Source organism: Bos javanicus, chromosome 7, assembly GCF_032452875.1.
Source record: "Bos javanicus breed banteng chromosome 7, ARS-OSU_banteng_1.0, whole genome shotgun sequence".
Taxonomy (NCBI): Eukaryota; Metazoa; Chordata; class Mammalia; order Artiodactyla; family Bovidae; genus Bos; species Bos javanicus.
In genome coordinates this window covers 98,900,125-98,925,420 of record NC_083874.1, presented here as the reverse complement: position 1 = coordinate 98,925,420, position 25,296 = coordinate 98,900,125, and the positions used below count along the sequence as shown (strand labels likewise).

At 37.2% G+C, this 25,296-nt stretch overlaps 1 long non-coding RNA gene across 2 annotated transcripts in view; it reads right to left on the bottom strand.

Annotated features, from left to right (window-relative positions):
• The window catches only part of LOC133251705 (uncharacterized), a 55,079-nt gene that overhangs the window by 2,462 nt on the left and 27,321 nt on the right, over positions 1-25,296 (bottom strand). Inside the window, exons 3-4 of one of the 2 annotated variants that reach the window (XR_009737745.1) lie at positions 5,480-5,610; positions 2,458-2,542 (exon numbers count right to left, since the gene is read on the bottom strand). This is a non-coding gene — a long non-coding RNA (uncharacterized LOC133251705). The remainder of the gene's footprint in view (positions 1-2,457; positions 2,543-5,479; positions 5,611-25,296) is intronic. The other variant, XR_009737746.1, reaches the window with a different exon arrangement.

The window sequence follows — 25,296 nt, the reverse complement described above, 5'->3', positions numbered from 1 at the left end:
AAAAAGATGATAAAACTAAATGAATTAGAAAAATATTTATTTAATATTCAGACACACTGGGTCTTAGTTGAGGCACATAGGATCTTGGATCTTTGTTGTGGCTTTTAAGATCTTTCGTTGCAGCAAGCACACTGGTCGTTGCTGCCTGTGGAATCTAGTTCCCTGAGCAGGGATGGAATCTGAGCACCCTGCATTGGAAGAGTGGACGGAGTCTTAGGCACTGGGCCACCAGGGAAGTGCCGAGATGCATTTTGACATCATTAAAGGTACAGCTGAAAATATTTAAGAGATGATATATGTGAGGATAGCAAATAGATTTTCTCACAGACACTGAGACAGCTTAGCGTTCAGGGTGTTTATATGGGATCCTGATGGTATTAATACCTTAGAAAGGAAAAGGAAGAAGGACGGGCAGAGAGAGACATCCAGCTGTGAAATAGTCCAAACTGTCTTAACAGACCCAAGGGAGATCCTGAGGCTGAAGTTCCTGTTCAAAGATGTCCTGCTTTGGGCTAAAAAGGAGTTGTTTCTATACTCCTTACACAATTAATCCTTGAATGTCGGCCCACACTCCCAATGGCATGACTTTCGCTGAAGCCAGCACACTGAAGTCAAGGAAACCCCTGAATATGTGTGTGTGTGCTCAGGCATATCCTGCTCTTCGTGACTGCATGGACTGTAGCCCACCAAGCTCCTCTGTCCATGGAATTCTCCAGGCAAGAATACTGAATTTAACCCAATACTTGTAGGTAAATATTATAGGCCGCATCTCTGCATATACCAGTTAATTTGTTAAATAAATCTCAGTTGTATAAATAAGTGTATTTAGTAATATATGGTCAAGGAAAGTTACTAAAACTGAAATGCATCTTGTTTACTAGAAGTAAAAAAGCTGAATACACACTGTATCTGAGAAGGAGTCAGTAACTTTTTCCTTATTAAAAAATAACAGGTTAGTTTCCATGAATAGTGACATTATTGGAAGTTTTCCAAATAAATGTTAATCTAAAATCATAAAATAATAAAACATGTCCTACATTAAGAAATTAAATAAAATGAACAAAATTTCTTTCACCCCTAAAAATAACTGTAGTTCATAGGAGATTTTAATGCCATAGAACCATCTTCAAAAGCTTCATGCAGAAAGTGGCCATTTTTTAGTGCTTTGTCATGACATTTCATGAGATTTGGCATGATATCTTATAATAACTTCATTTTGCTCACAAGAAAAAGAAATGAGGCTACTGCACAGGAAGAATTTGCAGTAAATCTTGAAAGAACTCAGTAGCTTGGCATTTATTGCCCATAGCTTCCTTTTGATTTAGCGGGTCTGCCCTTCAATATTTCTTTTCCCCAAATACTTGCCCAACTCTGTTTTTAAAACAGTTTATACTGGTGGCACATTTTACAGCCTTTGGCAGTTTGTGGCATATGTTATTGTGTCAGGATGGTCCACTCCAGTATATTTAGAGAAACTTCTGGACATCTTTGGTAGAACTCAATTATATTAAGAGTTTGTATCTCCAAGAAAGAAGCTCATGGTGCCATTTAGTGTTAATCCATGAAGGGCGTTTTTCTTTAAGTGTTGCTATGTATTTTACTTTCAGTTTGAAGGAGAACGATATCTAGAAGTGGACTTGGAATTTCTGGGTTTTATTTTTTAATTTATTGGAAGTACGAATGCTGAACTAGAAAGATAGGTGTTATAAAAGCAAAACATCCAGTAATTTTTATCATATCCTTGAATTTAAACATTGATGATAGAGTGTAATATTAACTAACGCTTAGACTTATTTTTGAGTGTTGCTATTTTCTATTTGAATATACATATTTCCTCTGAATTTCTAATTCCCCACTGAAGTTTTGATGTTCATTAACAGGAGATGGCTTATAACAATTCAGGATTTTCCATTAAATTCTATTGAAAATTTTCCTAGTAATAAAAGGTGATTTGACTTAAATGAAATAGTATTAATATTTCAGACTTTAAAATAGAAATTGATTAAAAATGGCAGTTCCAAGATCTTATCACTAAAAAGCTCTCTTTGAATTATTGAGAACCATTTGTAAATGTGCATCAAGAAGTTTTCTTTCTTACAGTTAAATTCATGTGTTCTAAAATAAAGTTTCTTTATTAATAGAGTTACATATAAAATCTAAGTGGAAAAAGTACCCTCTACAACTATACAGTAACTGTTCCTCACTACAAAGTATGTCAAATATGTTTGATTTTTTCATGGTAAATAAAAATTTCAGAATTACACAGAATGGGATTAATTTATATCTGGTTTGCCTTTTTTGAAACTTTGGTAATAGTAACTCAGTAAGTAGTTATATTTAAAATGTCCCCCAAAGAGTTTAAAATATGAATGGAACTTATCTAAAATGACTAAAAAAGATGGGGAGGATTGCTTTATTCTATTATTATGACTGATTTTATACGCTATGATTACATACATGCTAAGTAGCTTCAGTCGTGTCCGGCTCTTTGTGACCCCAAGGACTGTAGCCCATCAGTCTTCTCTGTCCATGGGATTCTTGTCTGTGAGGCAAGAATACTGGAGTGAGTTGCCATTTTTCCTCCAGGGGATCTTCCTAACCTTGGGATCGAACCCGTGTCTCTTGCATCTTCTGCATTGGTAGGCAGGCTGTTTACCACTAGCATGACCTGAAAAGCCCATTGGGTGATTATGTCTATATAAGCCTCTTGTTTCTACATGTGATTTTTATACCATGTGGTTTGGTTGATGTGTAAATTGAAGAAAACGATGCAGATAATAGTATGAAACAAAATTTACTTAATTTTGTGATTCCATTTCTTAAGACCCATGCGATACCTAGCTGATGTTGTGGAAATCCCCTAGCCCTAAACAGAAAAAGCCAAACATACTTTAAGTGTACAATCCAACAGTTGTGCTCCTTGGTATTTTCCCCCCCAAATTTGAAAAGTTATATCCATATTTAAAACCTGCACATGGATATTTATGGCAGCTTCATTCATAATTGCCAAAATTTGGAAGCAACCAAGATGTCCTTTGGGCTTCCCTGATAAGTCGGTAAAGAATCTGCCTGCAATGCAGGAGACCCCAGTTCGATTCCTGGGTTGAGAATATCTCTGGAGAAGGGATAGGCTACCCACTCCAGTATTCTTGGACTTCCCTTGTAGTTCAGCTGGTAAAGAATCTGCCTGCAATGCAGGAGGCCTGGGTTTGACCCCTGGGTTGGGAAAAGCATCTGGCAAAGGAAATGGCTATCCACTCCAGTATTCTGTCCTGAAGAATTCCATAGACTGTATAGTCCATGGGATTGCAAATAGTCAGACGTGACTGAGCAACTTTCACTTCACTTCAAGATGTCCTTCAGAATATAGAAAACAGATGAAGGAAACTTAATCTCACATTGCTGAGTTAAGGAAGCAAACCTGAAAGGGTACATACTGTATGATTCCAACTGCCTGACATTCTGCAAAAGGCAAAACTATCGAGTCAGTTAAAAGAACAGTGATTGCCATGATTGTGAGAAGAAAGGGATGAATGGAGCACAAAGAAATTTTAAGGCATTGAAAATACTGTGTATGTTACCATAAAGATGGATATATGTCACTGTATTTTGTCCAGCCACAGAATGTGAAATATCAAGAGTGACTGAAATGCAAACTGTGGACTTCAGATGACTGCAATTTGTCCGTGTAGGTTCATCAGATGTAACAAATGTGTGACTCTGGTGGAGGATGTTGATGGAGAAGACTACGCATGTGTGAGGGCAGAAGTTATATGTACCTTCTTATTTTCACTGTGAGCCTAGCACTGCTATAAGATAATTGTCTTAAAAAAAATTCCTGCTTCCATAGAGTTTATATTGAGTACATGAGATAGTAAAAGAGAAAAAGGTTAATAAATACAACACAGAGGGAAATTTAGACATTGTGAAGTGTTACGAAGATTATACTGTGTTAAGCCAAGGAAGGCATCTCTGAGGAGACAGCATCTGAGTTAAGACATGAAAACCAAGGAGAATCCAGCCATACAATTATTTACAAACTATCAATGCATTCAGGGAAGTTAGGAATTGTAAAGTTCTTAGTGGGAATGAATGAACAGAAATAATGATTGATGTGTATAATGGGTGTCCAGAGAGAATCAAGAAAACAAGATCTTTAAGAAGTTCACCTACATAAGCATGAATATGCCCTTCACTTTTAGAAGAAGTGAGGCAAACTCAGGTGGGTTCCTGAAATCTTCTGGGGTGGGAGCAGTTACCAATAGATGATTACTCTTATGTTTAACAAAAATATAAAGTAAATGGGCCATACAGTGAAGTACTGCATAGTGTATAAGTTAGGGAATGATTTGAAAAACAGGCTGATGTAAAAAGAATTGTACTTTTGAAATGTTAGTCTTTCAGAAGTATTGATAAATATTGGCTGTGTGGAAGGCAGGACAGAATAGAAATATAATACAAAGATACTGAATTGGTCTGTGGAAAGATGAGTATGCTTTTCTGGAGTACTGGCAATAGAAATAAAGAGGAAAGAACACATTAGCTAAAGTTGTAGAGGAAGAATTAATAAACTTTGAGAGTTGCATTTGATTTTAGAAGACATTATATACAAGGCTGTTAGATCACAAAAGAAAGAAACTGGAAAAAAAAAAGAATGAAGGATCATCAAAGTTAAGTAGTCTATCAAGTAATCTAAAGATATATTTAAAAAAGATCAATTAAGAGGTTATTGATAATCTTTAATGCAGAAAATTTGATTGTATGTTATAAAAAGATTGAGGTGGCATGGAGTGGCAGGTATGAAAAGAGATTATTGATCTGTAGTTCAATTGATCTGTTCCACTTAGCCACTGATATAGCCAGCCAAGATCACACAAAATTGTAGAATGGCTTGGGGGAAATTAACAGAAAAACATGAAGGGGGGTCAGTCATTTAAACCAAAAATTCTATATAATAGCTGCTTTCTTTATACCAGTATAGCTCTTTATGATTGGACATACCACACGATTATAAAATATAAAAATGTCTTAACAATTGTACAAAATCCATAGCTTTGGTATTAGCATTACATTTTAATGCTTGATAAAATTAAAGATGTCTTAACTAAAGCTATACTTAAAGGTGAATAATATTCTATGGGAATTGACTAGCTGAAACCTTACGTGGTGAAATGTTGATAATAGTGATAATAAATTAAAGTATAAAGAAACTCAAATCTTACTACCTAGTTTAATTTATTACTTTAGTCTATGTGTTTTTTCTGTTAAAAATGATGAGACATGAATGAAAAAGGAAAGTTTTGTTTCTTCAATTAAATAAAACCAGTACTATTTTGTATTTCCTCCCAATATTTTCTTTCTGTATAGTTTTAAAAATAGAATTGTATATATTCCATAGTCATATGTGAATGACAATTAATCTAGTAGTATATAAATGTATGTATCTCAGAAGCTTACAAACCATCATAAAAGGACTTACCTTTGCCATTTGGCTGGCAGGTTGATCAAATTGCAAAATTTAATTTGGAGTCAGCTCTATTTATCCATCTTGGCATCAGAAGTCTTAGATCTATTCTCCCAAATAAAAGCTTTGAGGTGGAGATTTTGGGGCTGTAAGTTTATAGGGAAACAACAATGTAAATATATAAAGGAAAGAGAAAAGCAGGATTGAGGAGAAACAGAAAGTTGATTTTGATGCAGTTTAAATAAAGCCTTCAGTTGATCTCATGAGAAACAAGGCTGAGTTGGTGTTTTGGAATATTTTCCATTTGAGGCAAGGGAATGGAACTTTTGTACTCCCGCAATATCTGTCATAGGATTCAGGCCACTCTAGGGGGAAAAGGTATGTCTTGGCCAATTCTATTTGATTGAGGGCACTTTCTAGAAGAGTCTCCAACTGTTAACAGGTCGCAGGCAACACTCCTGGGGAAAAGACTGCCTGAATCCCGAAGAGAAGAATCCAGGTACATTATCTTTTCTCCCTATTTCAGAATCTCCCCAAGATAGCAGCAGAAACTTAATCTTTTGCAGGAGGTCAGTAATATATCTAAAGAACACCCAGAACAATTGTATATTACATAGTAGTAACTAAGTGTAAGTAAGTGTGTTAGTCACTCAGTGGTGTCTGACTCTTTGCAACCCCATGGACTGTAGCCCGATAGGCTCCTCTCTCCATGGAATTTTCCAGGTAAGAATACTGGAGTGGATAAACATTCCCTTCTCCAGGGGATTTTCCTGACTCAGGAATCGAATCCAGGTCTCCTTCATTGCAGGTGAATTCTTTACCATCTGAGCCACCATAGAAGCCCAGCAGTTCCTAAGTATTTATTAAATGAGTAAGTTTTCCTTCTAGGTCTAAAGCAGACAAATATGGTTATCTATAGGCTACACTTGCTGGCAGGAGAAATTTAGCTAGACTACCTTTCCACTGATAGTGTAAGCTCAAAGTATCCAGCTTCACATCAGAGTCTCTGGTTTAACTCACCATCTAATTGAGCCCTCTTCACCATTTCTTCATTGACATTGGTCTACGGTGCTTAAAATCCATGATGTAGGCATTCGTTCCTATCACCGAGTCCAAAATTAGTACTGTATTTTCCATTAATTGTATTGTGTGCTATTTTTAATTTGTAATTGTTTTATTTCATTTAATTTTATATATGTTGAGTATTCATAATGGTTTCTTGTAAGCTTTGTAAAGTATTTCAATTTGTCATAACATTTCATTTGCGGTATGAAAATCTTTTAGCTATGACTCCTGGGTGTTTGTAATCAGGCCTGTTGGGCATCTAGCAACTCTGTATTGTTCTTCTTTAGTTGAATGGAATGGGAAAGGATCACAGTTCTGTGTGGGTTTTGCTACTTCATTACTTCTCATATTTACTGAAATCACTTTTTAAAATTTTTATGCAAGTTGTGACATGCTCATTACCTCTTTCACTGTTTTGTAATTGCCCATTTATTTTTATCCGATAGCACAAAATAAGATTCAGTCCTTATTCTCAGGAACAAATTGACTTTGTTTCCTGATGGGGACAACTCTGAGTAAAAAGCTGTCAGGTTTTGCTTTGTTTTGTTTTCAACTGACCCATTCAAATTCTGTGGATCAGTTTTCAGAATGCTGCTGGAAACAAACATGTGCAAACACCTCCTTCATGCATCACTATCCTTCTTGCCACTAACAATCGCCTGCCAAACACACTTCTTTCTCCTGCTCCTGCTCACCATCACAGCCACACTAGCGGTTCCTCCAGGTATCGTCTTCTCTGTGCTGTATCTTTGGAGACCAGTGTGGTTTGTATCACATTGCATAATGATGGTATTCACATTATAGTTTTATTTTATCTATCTCCTTCACTAGAATTAGAGCTCCTAACAAGAAGCGAATAGGTCAAATTATTTTTTTATAGAGAAAATGTCTAGCACAGTTATTTGTACATGGTAGGTACTCATGTTGTATATTGAATGACTGACGAGCTTCACACTTTTTCCAGGTGCTTTCAGTGTACATATATAGATATTTTTAAAATACAGTCTGCACTCTGTATCCTCCACCATTTTATATAAAGGACTTGAGCACCTGTGGATGTTGTTATCTATGATGATAGATCCCAGAACCGATCCCTCTCAGATACCAGGTGAGGACTGTATATCCAAATTAGACTTTTATCTTTTTTACTTTCAGATGAATGTAACCTCAGCGGGTAATGACAGAGGTGGAGAGGTGATATAACTCTAACTACAGAATAACAAGAATCAATGGTCACTATTAATAGCTCAGAAGAGGCAAGGAGTAAGAGTTTCAGAGGGAATGTAGACCAGCTAACACCCTGACTTTGGACTTTAGAAGTGTAAGAAAATAAGTATCTGGAGTTTTAAGCCAACAGTTTGTGATAACTTTGTTACAGCAGGCCTAGGGGATTATATTTAGCCTATATGGTCTAATTAAACCATATAAATCTATCAAACAAATATCTGCATTTTGGCAAACTGATATATCATAATATACTTCTCTAAAGAAAGCTTTCTTTGGTCAGACAAGTCTGGGAAATAGTACATCTTTTATTATTAATTAAATGATTTATTTTAATTGGAAGATAATTACTTTATAATATATATCTCTGTTTTTTAGATTGTGATGGTTGATTTTATGCATCAACTTGACTGGGTCACTGGTGCTAAGATATTTGACCAAACATTATAGTAGGTGCTTCTGTGAGGATATTTTTGGATGAGGTTAACTGAGATTAACATTTTAATTGGTAGAGTAAAGCAGATTGCCCTTTAAAATGTGAGCAGGCTTCATCTAATCAGCTAAATAGAATGTATAAAACACATTTATTGGTTCTGTTTCTCTGACTGATGAAGAGATTTATTTTTATACATTGATTTGTTTATTTTCATACATTGACTCTAAGCATTTCTACAGTAAAGTGAAGTGAAGTCACTCAGTCGTGTCTGACTCTTTGCTACCCCGTGGACTGTAGCCCACCAGGCTCCTCTGTCCATGGGATTTTCCAGGCAAGAGTACTGGAGTGGGTTGCCATTCCCTTCTCCAGGGGATCTTCCCAACCCAGGGATCGAACCCAGGTCTCCCACATTGCAGGCAGATGCTTTAATCTCTGAGCCATCAGGGAAGTCCACAAATATTTCTTTGAGCCCCCTTTTTCTTGTGGGGGGGGGGCAAGAATACTGGAGTGGCTTGCCATTCCCTTCTCCAGGAGATCTTCCAGACCCATGGATTGAACCTGGGTCTCCCAACTGTAGGCAGACGCTTTACCGTCCGAGCCACCAGGGAACACCCACCTTTTTAAAAAATTTGGTTACTAAAATATTTATTCACCAAATTCCTATAAAATCACATCCAGGTGTTTTGCACTTGGGAAATGCACACACACACACACACACACACACACACGTATACATAAATACATAGTTGAAACATGTAGGAGTATAGCTGCAGACACCTTGTCAAGCAGTGTCATGTAACCAGTAAACTCTAGTGTTGTCTGTGACAGCTACTCAATCATTACTCAAAACCCACAACCACCTGGAAGTAAGTATTATTCTGGCTTTTCAAGAGACAGGATTTCTGTGGGTCCTGACCAGTCTGTGCTACATTGATCTTTCTGACCAACATATGGACCCAAAGTATAATTTCAATTGTAGGAATAATGTCCTCCAAAGAACACACAGAATAGCCCAACAGGTCTAACTTAATGGAGGTGATAGCTCCCCATGGATTTTGGTTATTTAAACACAGTTAACAGTTGGGAATCCTTGATCAAAGGAACTATATACAAAATTATATGAATGCAAATGACATGAAAAGCTATGTTATTGCTCATAAAAAATGGTTATTCTAAGTAGTAGTATTCACATAAAGATTGGATTTCAGTGATGGAAATGGGAATTTTATACCAGTGATCAAATTGAAGAGTTTTTGTGTGCTATCTTTTGAAGCATGAAACCCTTTCATAATCATTCTATTGTTAACTGCCTTTTTCTTTATTGATTCACTGCTCCTGTCAGATTATTTCTATATTTACTCAAGATTGACTTGTACTATATTTTTATGAACAGACTTTTTAATACACCATACAAATGCATTTGCACAGTTTTATAGGATTAACTATTGTGCTTCCTTGAGAAAACTTTTATCTTTTTTTTTTTTTTCTTGCAAGGAGTGTGCATTGTTTTTTATAATTTGATTTTATTATTCACTTTAAGTGCATGTCGTTTTCTTTGGGGAGATTTCTGTTTTAATTTATTTCTGCTTTGGATTATGTCTCTTTCTACTATTACATTAATCATATTGACTCAAGAGCTTAATGGGAAGTGTGGATATTCTGACCTAGGAACAGCAACTGTGAAGTAGTTTGGCTTTACAAAATCAATCAGGAAACCAACAAATCACTTCAATGACTTTCATCTTCCAAGAGGCTAAGTGTGTAAATCATGAGAAGGTAGTAAGTTTTTGCACTTGAGAGAATGATATGAATTAAAGAGCATATCAGAGGAAAGTGGGTTGCCATCTAGCTGAGACAAATGCTTAAGAAAAATTAAAGGGAGAGACTTAAAAGTATGAGTAAATTATATCATTAAATATTGGTCTTGTATTCTGTTCTCTTTAATTCTGATATTACATTTTGAATTGGGCAATTAGTTTTAATTTTGTTAATTCTCACCTGTGTGTTTCCAAAATGTCCAAGTGGATAGACTTATTTTCTAAAGTAGTTACTTTCAGTGACTAAAATTGATTAATTTAGTACTGGGTACTCTTTTGTGATCTTCACTGTTACAAACATTAAGTAATGATGTTGAATCTGTATTTTCTATTGTCCAAATAACTGCATATTGCATAATGAAATGATTAGATGGACTATCTCTAATTATGAAATGCAAAAAGGTAAATATTCAGTTAGCTGTAAATTACCTGCCATTGTTATTACTAAGATTACACCACTCTAATGGCAGAAAGCAAAGAGGAACTAAAGAGCCTCTTGATGAAGGTAAAAAAGGAGATTGAAAACACTGGCTTAAAATTCAGCATTCAAAAACTCAACTAAGATTGTGGCATCCAGTCCCATCACTTCATGGCAAGTAGATGGGAAAAAATGGAAATAGTGACAGAATTTATTTCCTTGGGCACCAAAATCACTGTGGACAGTGACTGCAGCCATGAAAGTAAAAACTGTTTGCTCCTTGGAAGAAAAGCTATGACAAACCTAGACAATGTATTAAAAAGCAGAGACATCACTTTGCTGACAAAGGTCTATCTAGTCAAAGCTATGGTTTTAACAGTAGTAATGTACAGTTGGACCATAAAGAAGGCTGAGTGCCACAGAATTGATGCTTTCAAGTTGTGGTGCTAGAGAAGACGCTTGAGAGTTCCTTTGACATCATGGATATCAAACCAGTTAATACTAAAGGAAATCAACCCTGAATTTTCATTGGAAGGACTGAAGCTAAACTGAAGTTCTCAATTTGTCCACTTGATGGGAAGAGCCGACTCATTAGAACAAACCCTGATGCTGGGAAAGATTGAAGGCAGGAGGAGAAGGGGGCAACAGAGGATGAGGTGGTTGGATGGCATCACTGACTCAATGGACATGGGTTTGGGCCAGCTCAAGGGGCAGGGCAGTACAGGACAGGGAAGCCTGATATTCTCCTGTCCATGGGGTTGCAAAGAGTTGGACACAACTGAGCTACTAAACAATAACAAATAATTCAGTATACAGGCATGCGTGCTCAGTTGCTCAATTGTGTCTGAGCTACAGCCCACCAGTCTCCTCTATCCATGGGATTGTCCAGAAAAAATATTGGAGTGGGAAAGACCATTCCCTCTAGGGGAATCTTCCCAACCCAGGGATCCAACTCATGTTCCCTCGCTGAAGATGCATTCGGTACCACTGAGCCACCAGGGAAGCCCAGTATACAGGCACTCAAGTTTTAATGTATTGTGATAAGCAATTTTATGTTTACTAAGAAATAACAAATAAAGAGTATTCCTTTTTTTTTAAATAAAATGTGCAAACATATTTAGGTGATAATTATTCAGAAACTTTAGTAGTGTTTAGTGCCATCAGAAAGAACTTTCAGAATTTATTATCACCAATGAGAATACATCTCTGTTAAATATTTTATCTCTGTTAAATATTAGATCACCAAAGGAACAGGTCTAGCCAGGAAAAAGAAAAAAAAAAAAAACAACTCCTTTTCAATTGTATTGGTTAAATTGAAATATCTGAGCATGTTGTACTTTTCAAAGTTGGAAATATGAAAGCTTAAGTAACTGAAGTAATTGCAGGTATAAAAATTTTTGTGAAGTAAAAATCTTCACAACTCAAAACCTGTGGGACACTTTAAAAGCAGTCCTAAGGGGAAAGTTCATAGCAATACAGGCATACCTAAAGAAACAAGAAAAAAGTCAAATAAATAACCTAACCCTACACCTAAAGCAACTAGAAAAGGAAGAAATGAAGAACCCCAGGGTTAGTAGAAGGAAAGAAATCGTAAAAATTAGAGCAGAAATAAATACAAAAGAGACCATAGCAAAAATCAACAAAGCCAAAAGCTGGTTCTTTGAAAGGATAAATAAAATTTACAAACCATTAGCCAGACTCATCAAGAAACAAAGGGAGAAAAATCAAATCAATAAAATTAGAAATGAAAATGGAGAGATCACAACAGACAATACAGAAATACAAAAGATCATAAGAGACTACTATCAACAATTATATACCAATAAAATGGACAACGTGGAAGAAATGGACAAATTCTTAGAAAAGTACAACTTTCCAAAACTCGACCAGGAAGAAATAGAAAATCTTAACAGACCCATCACAAGCACAGAAATTGAAACTGTAATCAAAAAATCTTCCAGCAAACAAAAGCCCAGGTCCAGACGGCTTCACAGCTGAATTCTACCAAAAATTTAGAGAAGAGCTACACCTATTCTGCTCAAACTCTTCCAGAAAATTGCAGAGGAAGGTAAACTTCCAAACTCATTCTATGAGGCCACCATCACCCTAATACCAAAACCTGACAAAGATCCCACAAAAAAAGAAAACTACAGGCCAATATCACTGATGAACATAGATGCAAAAATCCTTAACAAAATTCTAGCAATCAGAATCCAACAACACATTAAAAAGATCATATACCATGACCAAGTGGGCTTTATCCCAGGGATGCTAGGATTCTTCAATATCCGCAAATCAATCAACTTTAATTTTATTTAAAAAAATAAAATTTACATTTGTTATTCCTGTTTAAATGTGTTACCAACAAAGGTTCGTTTAGTCAAAGCTACGGTCTTTCCAGTAGTCATGTATGGATGTGAGACTTAGAGTATAATGAAAGCTGAATGTCAAAGAATGGATGCTTTTGAACTGTGGTGTTGGAGAAGACTCTTGAGAGTCCCTTGGACTGCAAGGAGATCCAACCAGTCCATCCTAAAGGAGATCAGTCCTGGGTGTTCATTGGTAGGACTGATTTTGAAGGTAAAGCTCCAGTACTTTGGCCACCTCATGCAAAGAGTTGACTCATTGGAAAAGACCCTGATGCTGGGAGGGATTGGGGGCAGCAAGAGAAGGGGACGAAAGAGGATGAAATGGCTGTATGGCATTACTGACTCAAGGGACGTGAGTTTGAGTAAACTCTGGGAGTTGGTGATGGACAGGGAAGCCTGGCGTGCTGCAGTCCATGGGGTCACAAAGAGTCAGACATGACTGAGCGACTGAACTGAACTGAACTGAACTGATTCCTGTATTAGATTTGAATTTTAAGAAAACATGATACAGAAGAATTGATACAGAAGCAAAGTCAGCAGAATGGCAGATGCAAAGCTTCCCTTTGTCTCTGTCCTCAATCTGCAACTAATAAACATCCACCACTCAACAGAGGTGCCTCTGCCCATCGAACCAGGGCACCAGAGAATTCTATTCATTTGTATGCATAAAGATTTTTGTTGTTGTTTATTTGCTAAGCCATTCTGACTCTTTTGTGACCCCATGGATTGTGACCCCATTGGAAAAGCCCTGCTAGGCTCTTCTGTCCATGGGATTTTCCAGGCACGAATACTAGAGTAGGTTGCCATTTCCTTCTCCAGGAGAGCTTCCCAACCAAGGGATCAAGCCTGCATCTCCTACACTGGCAGATGTATCCTTTACCACTGAGCCACGAGGGAAGCCCACACCTAAAGGTGGGTGACTAGAAAACACAGAAGAGGTGGAGCCATAGGGAATAAAAGAGGCAGTGCCTTAACCCCAGCCTCTACCCACAGAAGCAGCGCCTGCTGCCCCAGAGGCCTGACTCCTGGCCACAGCGGTGCCTATGGCCACAGATAATTGGGCAACAATGGCAGTGGGGCCTGAGACTCCATCCCTGCAGTCACTGAGGTGTTCATGACCCCAGAGCCTTGCCCCCTCCACCTGCACTAGCAGAGCCTGTGACCCTTACAGAAGTCAGACATGGCAGAAGGACCCAGGTGATTCCAGCTCCCATATACCCCTGTGGAGGTGGAGCCTGTGAGTCAAGGTATCCCACATACAGTGCAAAAGCCCACCATTCCAGTGCCCAGGCAGATGCCAGTGCCACTGGCAGCAGAAAGACACTAAGAACCCTGAAGGCACAAGAGGCGATAACGTGGCCATGACCCAACACCTTTTACAGACATGCTGTAAAATGCTGACTCTCATAGAAAATGACTCTCATGTAAAATGCCTTACATGACTCTCACATTAAATGCCTCCGACCAGAGGCAGCTTGGGTAAGAGAATCCAAAACCTCTTTGAGAGCACCACCCACTGGAATACAAGAAAGGCCTCCAATTTCTAACCTATGGCGTCATGAGAATCAGGTAGAAAGGCACCATTACTTCAGATCGGCCAGCAGAGGAACAACTTGTCAAACACGGGAAAGAATCACAGTAAGATTCACCAGGAAGAATCACACTGTGCCACAAAAAGAAAACAAAATTCTCCAGAAACCAAGCTTAATGCCGTGGAATGTTGCACCATGGAGTGTTGAGAACTCAAAATAGCTGTCATGAAGGAACTCAGTGAACTGCAAGAACATGCAGGCAGTTCGTTGAGCTCAGAATAAAATTAATGAACAGAATAAGTACTTCGCCAAAGAGATTGAAAGTTTGAAAAAGAATCAAGTAAATTCTGGAGCTGAAGGGCACAATAAATGAGATGAAAAATGCATTAAAAAGCATCAGAAATAGAGCAGACCATATGGAAGAGGGAATTAGTAAGATCTATGATGGAAATCTAGAAATAATACAAGTAGAAGAGGAAAGAGAAATGAAAAAATATTGAAGAAATTGTACAATTTATTCAGCCATTTTAGAAAGGGAAATGTTAAAGTAAACGGTATCCCAGGAGAAGAGGAGGATAAGCAGAGGGTTTATTTAAAGAAATAACAGTTGAAAACTTCCTCAAACTGGGGAAGGAACTGTATATACAAATCCAGGAAACTAAGAGAACACATAATTACCTCAGTGCAAAAAGACCTTCATGAAGACATATTACATTAAAATTGTCAAAAATCAAAGACAAAGAAAGAAATTTAATGGTAGCTAAGGAAAGAAAAAACAAAGAGTGGTAATTTACAAAGGAACTGCCATTAGACTATCAGCAGATTTCTCAGTGAAAACTCTGCAGGCCAAAAGAGAGTAGAATGACATTCTCAAAATGCTGAAAGACTAAAAACTGTCACACAGGATTACTGTGTCTGGAGAAATTATCATTCAGATACAAAGGAGCAGTACTTTCCCAGACAAACAGAAGCTGTCTTGTTCAATCATTCAGTCATCTCTGACTCTTTGAGACCCCATGGACTGCAGCATGTCAGGCTTCCCTGTCCTTCACCATCACCTGGAGCTTGCTCAAACTCATGTCCATTGAGACAGTAATGCCATACAACCATCTCTTCCTCTGTTGTCCCCTTCTCCTCCTGCTTCCAGTCTTTGCAGCATCAGGGTCTTTTCTAAGGAGTCAGCTCTTCCCATCAGGTGGCCAAAGTATTGGGAGCTTCAGTTTAGCATCAGTTGTTCCAATGAATATTCAGGACTGATTTCCTTTAGGATGGACTGGTTGGATCTCCTTGCAGTCTAACGGACTCTCAAGAGTCTTCTCCAACACCACAGTTCAAAAACATCAATTCTTTGGCGCTCAGCCTTCTTTATGGTCCAATTCTCACATCCATACATGACTACTGGAAAATGAAAGCTTTGACTTTATGGACCTTTGTTGGTAAAGTAATGTCTCTGCTTTTTAATATGCTAGCTAGGTTTGTCATAGCTTATCTTTCAAGGAGTAAGCATCTTTTAATTTCATGACTGCAGTCACAGTCCATAGTGATTTTGGAGCTGAAGAAAATGAAGTATGTCACTATTTCTGTTTTTTCCCCATCTATTTGCATGAAGTGATGAGACCAGATGCAATGATCTTTGTCTTTTTGAGTTTCAAGCCAGCTTTTTCACTCTCCTCTTTCACTTTCATCAATAGGCTCTTTAGTTCCTCTTCATTTTTTGCCATAAGGGTGTTGTCGTCTGTGTATCTGAGGTTATTAATATCTCTCCCGAAAGTCTTGATTCCAGCGTACGCTTCATCCAGCCTGGCATTTTGTATGATGTACTCTGCATCTAAGTTAGATAAGCAGGGTTACAATATACAGCCATGACATACTCCTTTCCTGATTTTGAACCAGTCCATTGTTCCATGTCTGGTTCTAACTGTTGCTTCTTTGACCTGCATACAGGTTTCTCAGGAGACAAGTAAGGTGGTCTGGTATTCCAGAAGCTGAGGGAGTTCATAAACACTAGACCTTTATAACAAATGTTGAAAGGTGTTCTTCTACTACAAACATAAGGGGAAAAGTACAGTAAATTTTGAGTAAGATAGTCAGAATCAGAAACTTACAACTGCTAATCAGAACAGGTGTTTAAACACATTATAATTTAAAGGTTAAAGGTAGAAAAAGGGGAAAAAAATCACTACAGCTACTTCAATTTGGTAACGAATTCCAAATATAAAAAGGATAATTTGGGAGAACAAAAACACAAAAGGGAAAGAGGGAAAAGATAGAACTTGTATAGATAAATAAAGCTATTAATGAGTCTATCATCAGATAAAGGACCATTTTATCTGTGAGATGTTTTATACAAACATCGTGGTAACAGCAAGTAATAGATCTAGAGCAGAGACACAAAGCATAAAAAAGGGGAAACAGAAAGACATGGTAGAAAACCACCAAAATACAATGGCAGACAGAAACACGAGAGAAAGAGACAGTGGAGACAGAGGACAACCAGAAAGCAAAAGATGAAATGGCAGGCTACTAGGTCCTCATCTGTTTATAGTTGCCCTAACTGTAAAGTGAGTTTACCGATCAAAAGGTAGAGTAGTTGGATTGACTAAAACATAAAGCCAAATTATATGCTGCCTCTGGGAAACTCAACTCAGCTAAAAAGATAAAAATAGTTTCAAAGTGAGGGGATGGAAGATGATACTCCAAGCTGATGGCACCAAAAGAAAGTGGGTATAGCTATACTCATATCAGGCAAGATAAACTTCAAGCTAAAAGAAGTAACAAGAGACAAAGATGGACAGTATATAATGATAAAGGGGACAATTCATCAGAATGCATAGCAAAAAGTAAGACATAACAATTATTAATATATATGAACCTACCATAGGAGTACCAACATATATAAAGTAATTATTAGTAGACCTAAATGGAGAAATTGACACTAATAAAATAATGTGCTTATATGCCATGAAATGTCCAGTCATGCCACTTGTCCATTTTAAAAGTAAGGTACTTTAATACATCACTTACAGTAATGGATAGATCATCCAGAATGAAAGTCAATAAGAACAGACTTAAATAAAACATTTATCCAGGTGGATTTGATAGATTTGTATAGAATATCTCATCCAAATAAAGGAAAGTATACAATTTTTTTAACTGCCCATGAAACTGGTCAAGAATAGACCATACATTTATGACCAACCTAGATAGCATATTCAGAAGCAGAGACGTTACTTTGCCAACAAATGTTCGTCTAGTCAAGGCTATGGTTTTTCCTGTGGTCATGTATGGATGTGAGAGTTGGGCTGTGAAGAAGGCTGAGCACTGAAGAATTGATGCTTTTGAACTGTGGTGTTGGAGAAGACTCTTAAGAGTCCCTTGGACTGGAAGGAGATCCAACCAGTCCATTCTGAAGGAGATCAGCCCTGGGATTTCTTTGGAAGAAATGATGCTAAAGCTGAAACTCCAGTACTTTGGCCACCTCATGCGAAGAGTTGACTCATTGGAAAAGACTCTGATGCTGGGAGGGATTGGGGGCAGGAGGAGAAGGGGACGACAGAGGATGAGATGGCTGGATGGCATCACTGACTCGATGGACGTGAGTCTGAGTGAACTCCGGGAGTTGGTGATGGATAGGGAGGCCTGGCGTGCTGCGATTCATGGGGTCGCAAAGAGTCGGACACAACTGAGCGACTGATCTGATCTGATCTAAGACACAAAACAAAGTCTGAACAAATTTAAGAAGATTGAAATAAAAATAAGCATCTTTTTCAATCACAGTGATACGAAACTAGAAATCATATACAAGAAGAAAGCTGGAAAAATCACAAATACTTCGAGACTGAAAAACGTGCTACTGACCAGCTGTTCAGTAGGTCAGTGAAGAAATCAAAGATACAGAGAATAACACAGGTCAACTAGCAAGGTCTACTGGTTACATATGGAACAACAGCCAGTAATAGCAAAATAAACATTTCTCCAAAAATGAGATATTTACCAAAATTGTCCATAGCTTTTATCATAAAACACAATTTACCAAATTTAAGGAGTTTAAAATATACAGAGTGTCTTCTCTGTTCTTGAAGGAATCAAATTAAAATGGACATCAGGAAAATCTCTAAACGTGGAATATTTTTAAAAATCCAGTTAGAAAATGGGCAAGTGTCATGACTGGACATTTCAGTGGTGAGGATATGCAGATGGTAGTAGATAAGCACATGCAAAAACACTCAACATCATTAGACAAATTAAAATCATAATGAGATATTGCTACATAGCCATCCAAATGGCTAAAATAGAGTGCAAATATGAAATAATGGAAAGGATGTGGAGAACCTGTATAATATTTCCATTGACGGTGATAATGGAACATGGCACAGTCACTCTAGAAGGTACTTTGGCAGTTTTCTATGAAACTAGAGCTGTAATTACAATTCAACCTACCAATTGCTCTACTCGCTGTTTATTCCAGAGAGAAGAAAACTTGTATTTACACAAAATCTGTACATGAATATTCATAATAGCCAACCTTATTCTTAATAGCATCAAACTGGAAACATCCCAGATATCCTTCAACAATTAAATAACAAAACAACTGTAATAAATATATACCATGAAATATTATTCCGCAATAACCAGTCATGCACCATTAATAGACACAATGACTTGGATGAATCTCCAAAGAATTATGTTGCATGAAAGCCACTCTCAAAAGTTATATAATGTATGATTCTATTTATGTGAGTTTTGAAACACACTTTAGAAATGGCGAATGTATTATCGATTGCCTAGATTTAGTGAGGGTAAAGGAAGGGCAAGAAGATATGATTAAAATGGCAAAAACCACCACAATATTGTAAAGTAATTAGCCTCCAGTTAAAATAAATAAATTAATTTTAGAAAAAAAGGCAGCAGATATCCTTGTGGTCAAGGAACTATTTAGTATCTTGGTTATAGGAGTTGATTCAAGAAACTACACAGGCAACAGAAACGTATGTGTGCACACACAGACACAGGGAAATAAGTAGAAGTGAAACTGAGGAAGTGTAAGTAAGATCAATAGATTGTATCAATGTCAGTATCCTAATATGATATTATACAAGTTTTAAAAAATATTGCCAATCTGGGAGACTGGATAAAGGGTAAATAAAATTTCTTGGTATTTTTCTTAAGATAGCATATTAATTTCGGGTTAATTTAAGAAAAATGACAACTGAAAATGTATGATGAAATGCTTGATATTTAAATATTTTTTAATTTGTATAAAGATTAAAATCACAGAGAGCTACTTAAAATATGAATCTAAATATGCCATTCATCTTACAACTTAGACTCTATAAAAATCATGCCTTATACTTTAATCAAAATGATAATAAGTTTCCTTGTCTCTCTGATGCTCTAACTTTCCTGTCACTTATGTTTTATGTTAATATTTATGATGTTCTGTGCATTTATATTATCCCACACTGGCTTTTTGAATGTGTGATCTCTGAGATGCCTTTCTGTTCACCTTTTCACCTGATGAACTCCTTTATGCCTATTTAAATTGATTCTAGATTGAGAAAACTATCGTGACTCTTTCACTCTTTCCCCTCATCCCTTCAACCTCTATGTTTTTAAAATACTCTTTGCATATCTTCACTTATTTCATTGTATTATAAGTGAAAAAAGGAATCTATTTGGGGAAGCTATTTCAGTCTTCCTACTCTGCCTCATGGGAACAGAAATTATAAATCCCAGAACTAAGCATAGTTGGCATATCACAGACATTCAAAAAATATTGATTAAATAACAGTATGCCAACTCATATATATGGAGTTTAGAAAGATAGTGATAATAACCCTATATGCAAGACAGCAAAAGAGACACAGATGTAAAGAACAGTCTTTTGGACTCTGTGGGAGAAGGCGAGTGTGGGATCATTTGAGAATACAATTGAAACATGTATATTATCATATGTAAAACAGATCTCCAGTCCAGGTTCAGGTTCGAGCGCCATGAGACAGGGTGCCCCGAGCTGGTGCACTGGGATGACTCTGAGGGATGGGATGGGGAGGGAGGTAGGAGGAGGGTTCAGGATGGGGAACACATGTATACCCATGGCTGACTCATGTCAATGTATGGCAAAAACCATTACAGTATTGTAAAGTAATTAGCCTCCAATTAAACTAAATTTTAAAAAAAGAGAGAAAAACAAACAAACAAACAAACAAAAAGAAAATGGGAGTTTTAGATTTAATTTTAAAACATTCTTTCTAAAATTTTAGTACCATGAGACTTATGTGCAGAATTTGTGTTGCAGAACTCCTTTCTGTATACAATTTTTCTACTTAGTTTCAACTTAAAGCAATTTAAATGACTTCCTAAGATTCATGTTTTACAGCTCTTTCCCTTATGATTTTGATGGAATGCACTGATAATTACTTATATTCACACCAGGAGATTACAGTAAATATAATTGCTAGGGTGGTATTCCTCTTATGAAATTATACCCAAGCATCCCTAAGGAAGAAGAGCTTTTGAAACTCATATATTCTAAAATTATTTTTTAAATTTACTTTTACCAACCCACCAACTCTTCATTTCAGACTATCTTCTAGTACACATGGCACTGATATTCAGTGTATTAATGCAGATCTGTAGCTGCCAAAGTATTTTTTAGTGTGCATAAGGAAGTTAATATAAATTTTAAAATATCTTGAATTGGAATCAGTAAACTTCTGTTCAAATCCAGAAGGCAGATTAATAACTGTGTGACCTTGAGAAAATCAATACTTTTGAACCCATTCCTTCATTAATAAATTTTTGGTGCACCTCAAAGTATGTTTTGAGGATTTAGTAACCTGAGGATATAAATACTTGTGATATTTGATGGAAAATAATACACATCATGAGGTTCTGTAAATTTCACATTTGCTTTTATCACCTGTTACATATATATGATTTTGTGTAAATTCACTGACACGTTGTGTGTTTGTGTATACTGAAGCATGGCAGCTCTATAGTACATGGAAAATAAATGCCTAAACCTTGTAAAGGGCACAAATCCTTAGAATGTATGCACAATATAGTTTTATTTTATTATTATACATTCATTTGGGGAGATACATTCAAGATTTTTTAATAAAATGTGATGATTACCATGGAAATTTTGTCTTATAAAGTACTCACAACATTTTAATTCATTCTATGTTATGTATATACTGTTATTTTTGACAATCCCTTTTTGTAAATTTGTAATTGTGTTGATGCTCTGTTGTTAGGTGCAGCTATACTAAGAATTCAGAGAAGGCGAGGGCACCCCACTCCAGTACTCTTGCCTGGAAGACCCCATGGACGGAGGAGCCTGGTGGGCTGCAGTCCATGTGGTTGCTAAGTTGGACACAACTGAGCAACTTCACTTTCACTTTTCGCTCGCATGCATTGGAGAAGGAAATGGCAACCCACTCCAGTGTTCTTGCCTGGAGAATCCCAGGGACAGTGGAGCCTGGTGGGCTGCCATCTATGGGTCGCACAGAGTCAGACACAACTGAAGTGACTTAGCAAATACTAAGAATTGCTCTGTCTTCTCGGAGAAATTTCCCCTTTATCATTATGTATGCCCCTTCTTATGTAATACCTCTGATACCTTCCTTTACTTTGAATTCTGCCTTGTTTGAGATTAATATATCTACTCCCATTTCTTTTTTTTTAATTATTTTATTATTATTTTTTTACTTTACAATATTGTATTGGTTTTGCCATACATCAACATGCATCCGCCACAGGTGTACATGTGTTCCCCATCCTGAACCCCCCTCCCACCTCCCACCTCCCAACTCTGGGTCATCCCAGTGCACCAGCCGCAAGCTTCCTGTATCCTGCATCGAACCTGGACTGGCGATTCATTTCTTATATGATATTATATATGTTTTAATCCCATTCTCCCAAATCATCCTCCGCCTCCCTCTCCCACAGAGTCCAAAGACTGTTCTATACATCTGTGTCTCTTTTGCTGTCTCACATACAGGGCTGTCGTTACCATCTTTCTAAATTCCATATATATGTGTTAGTATACTATATTGGTGTTTTTCTTTCTGGCTTACTTCCCTCTGTATAATAGGCTCCAGTTTCATCCACCTCATTAGAACTGATTCAAATGTATTCTTTTTAATGGCTGAGTAATACTCCATTGTGTATATGTACCACAGCTTTCTTATCCATTCATCTGCTGATGGGCATCTAGGTTGCTTCCATGTCCTGGCTATTATAAACAGTGCTGTGATGAACAGTGTGGGAGAGGGAGAGGGTGGGGAGATTTGGGAGAATGGCATTGAAACATGTATAATATCATGTATGAAACGACTCGCCAGTATGAAACGAAACTTCATTTTGATATTTGGCAAAACTAATACAATATTGTAAAGTTTAAAAATAAAATAAAAATTTAAAAAAAAAAAAAAAAAAACAAACCACAATGAGGTACCATTTCATGCCAGTCAGAATGGCTGCGATCCAAAAGTCTACAAGCAATAAATGCTGGAGAGGATGTGGAGAAAAGGGAACCCTCTTACACTGTTGGTGGGAATGAAAACTAGTACAGCCACAAAGGAGAACAGTGTGGAGATTCCTTAAAAAACTAGAAATAGAACTGCCATACGACCCAGCAATCCCACTGCTAGGCATATACTCCCATTTCTTTTGATTAGCATTAGCATATTTTCCTTTATCCACTTCTTTTAATCTGCATTTGTCTTTATATTTTAATAGGTCTACAGTAGACAACATATGGTTGTGTCTGTTGTTTGATTCACTCTGATAACCTCTATCTTTTTAATTGGTGCATTTAGATCATCGTCATTCAATGATTCTTTATATAGTTGGATTAATATCCACTGTTACAGTTTTCTATTTGTTTCTCTTGTTTGTTTTTATTTTTGTCTTCCACTCTGTCTCTGCCTTTTGTGGATTTAATTGAGCATTTTTCTATTATTCTATTTTACTCTTTTCTTGCTGATAGATGTATAGTCACTCAATTGTGTCCTATTCTTTGCAGTGCTTTGGACTATAGCCCGCCAGGCTCCTTTGTTCTTGGGGTTTTTCAGGCAAGAATACTGAAATGGATTGCCATTTCCTTCTACAGGGAATATTCCCAACCCAGGGATCGAATCCAGGTCTCTTGCATTGCAGGCAGATTCTTTACTGTCTGAGCCACCAGGAAATCAACACTGAATATTCATTGGAAGAACTGATGCTCAAGCTCCAAGACTTTGGCCAACTGATGTGAAGAGCTGTCTCATTGGAAAAGACACTGATGCTGGGAAAGATTGAGGGCAGAAGGAGAAGGGGACAACAGAGGATGAGATGGTTGGATGGCATCACCAACTCAAAGTGCACAAATGTGAGCAAACTCCAGGAGAGTGTGGAGGACAGGGAAGCCTGGTGTGCCGCAGCTTACGGAGTCACAAGGAGTCAGACATGACTTGGTGACTGAAGAACAACAATTTTGATCTGGTCTTAGCTAAACAGTTATAGTTATATTATTCTTTATACTTCAAAAAATTCCTTTCTTTACTTCTTTTTTTTAGTGATTGCCCTAGAGTTTGCAATATATATTTACAACTAATCCAGTTCTACTTTTAAATAACACTTATATTGCTTCATAGATAGTATTATCATAATCCTAATTCCTCCCTCTTTTTCCTTATATCATTGTTGCATACATTTCTCCTCTACATAATCATGCCTAAGCGTATATATCAAATATGATTCTGCTACTGTTATTTTAACAAACTCTTTCTGTTGTGTCAGGCCCAGCCTGTTGATGGTGAAGCCATCAGCTAGGAATTCCTGAGTCACTTTCCTGGGTCCATATTACTTAGAAGGAATGCCACACACATTTCCCCTGACTGGGGCCAGTGCTATGGCTGGGGCCACCTGTTCTGTTTTCCATTATGATGTGTCTTATGTCACAGGATGCATTCAGCAAAAACCATCAGAGAACTTTTTGGAACAAGATTTATTACTCACAGGTCCCAGAGTGTACATGGCATGCCCCAGGGCCACAAGTGAGGTTGTAAGGGAAAAGAGTGGTGGGCAAAGGGAGAGACGAGAGAGAGAGAGAAAGCCTGGATTTAGGCTCTACTTTTATTGCAGTGTGAGGGTGGCTTATCTGGATTCCACTGGATCACTCACTGTGGGCCAGTTCGCAGCATAAGAGTGGAATCTGGGGCTTGAGACAGTGGAAGAAGTGGGGTCACTGAACTGGTTGCCCAGGATTGCCCATGGTCTTCGTAAAGGGAAATTTCCTGAGTGTGAGGGCCTGGTTACTTATGTGGCTGTTTTGTTAGGAGCTGGGTCATACAATTATTAATAGCAACGTATTTATTTAAGATGGATATCTTTTGAAGTAAAAAATGCCTTAGCAATCAAAATCTTAGCTTCAGTCACTTATACTACACTGTTAGATCAATTAAGAGTAAGAAAACACAATATTTTTTTAACTTCACTTATTATTTCACCTAATTTTTCCCCCTTTAGGTAGATCAAAGTTTCTGACATACATTACTTCCCTTCTCTCTAACAAACTTTTATTATTTCTGACAGGGTAACTCTATAGGCAACAACTCTCCTCAATTTTTCTTTTGTGGAAAGACTCTATTTCTCCTCCACTTTTCAAAGATAATTTTGCATGGACCAGAACCCTAGATTGTGTTTTTATTTTCTCTCAGCACTTTAAATACTTCAAGCCACTCTTTTCTGCTTTCATGGTTTCTGAGAGGCAGTCGAATGTTATTCTTACATTTGTTCTTCTATAGGTAAGTTGACTGCCCACCCCCCACCGCCGCCCCTGGTTTCTTTTAAATTTACATTTGATAATCTGTATCTTGAATATGATATTCCTAGTTGTTATGATACCCTGATTGGTATTCTCAGTGGTTCCTGGTCCTATGGCTTGGTGTTTGACATGAATTTACAGAAATTTTCAGTCATTAT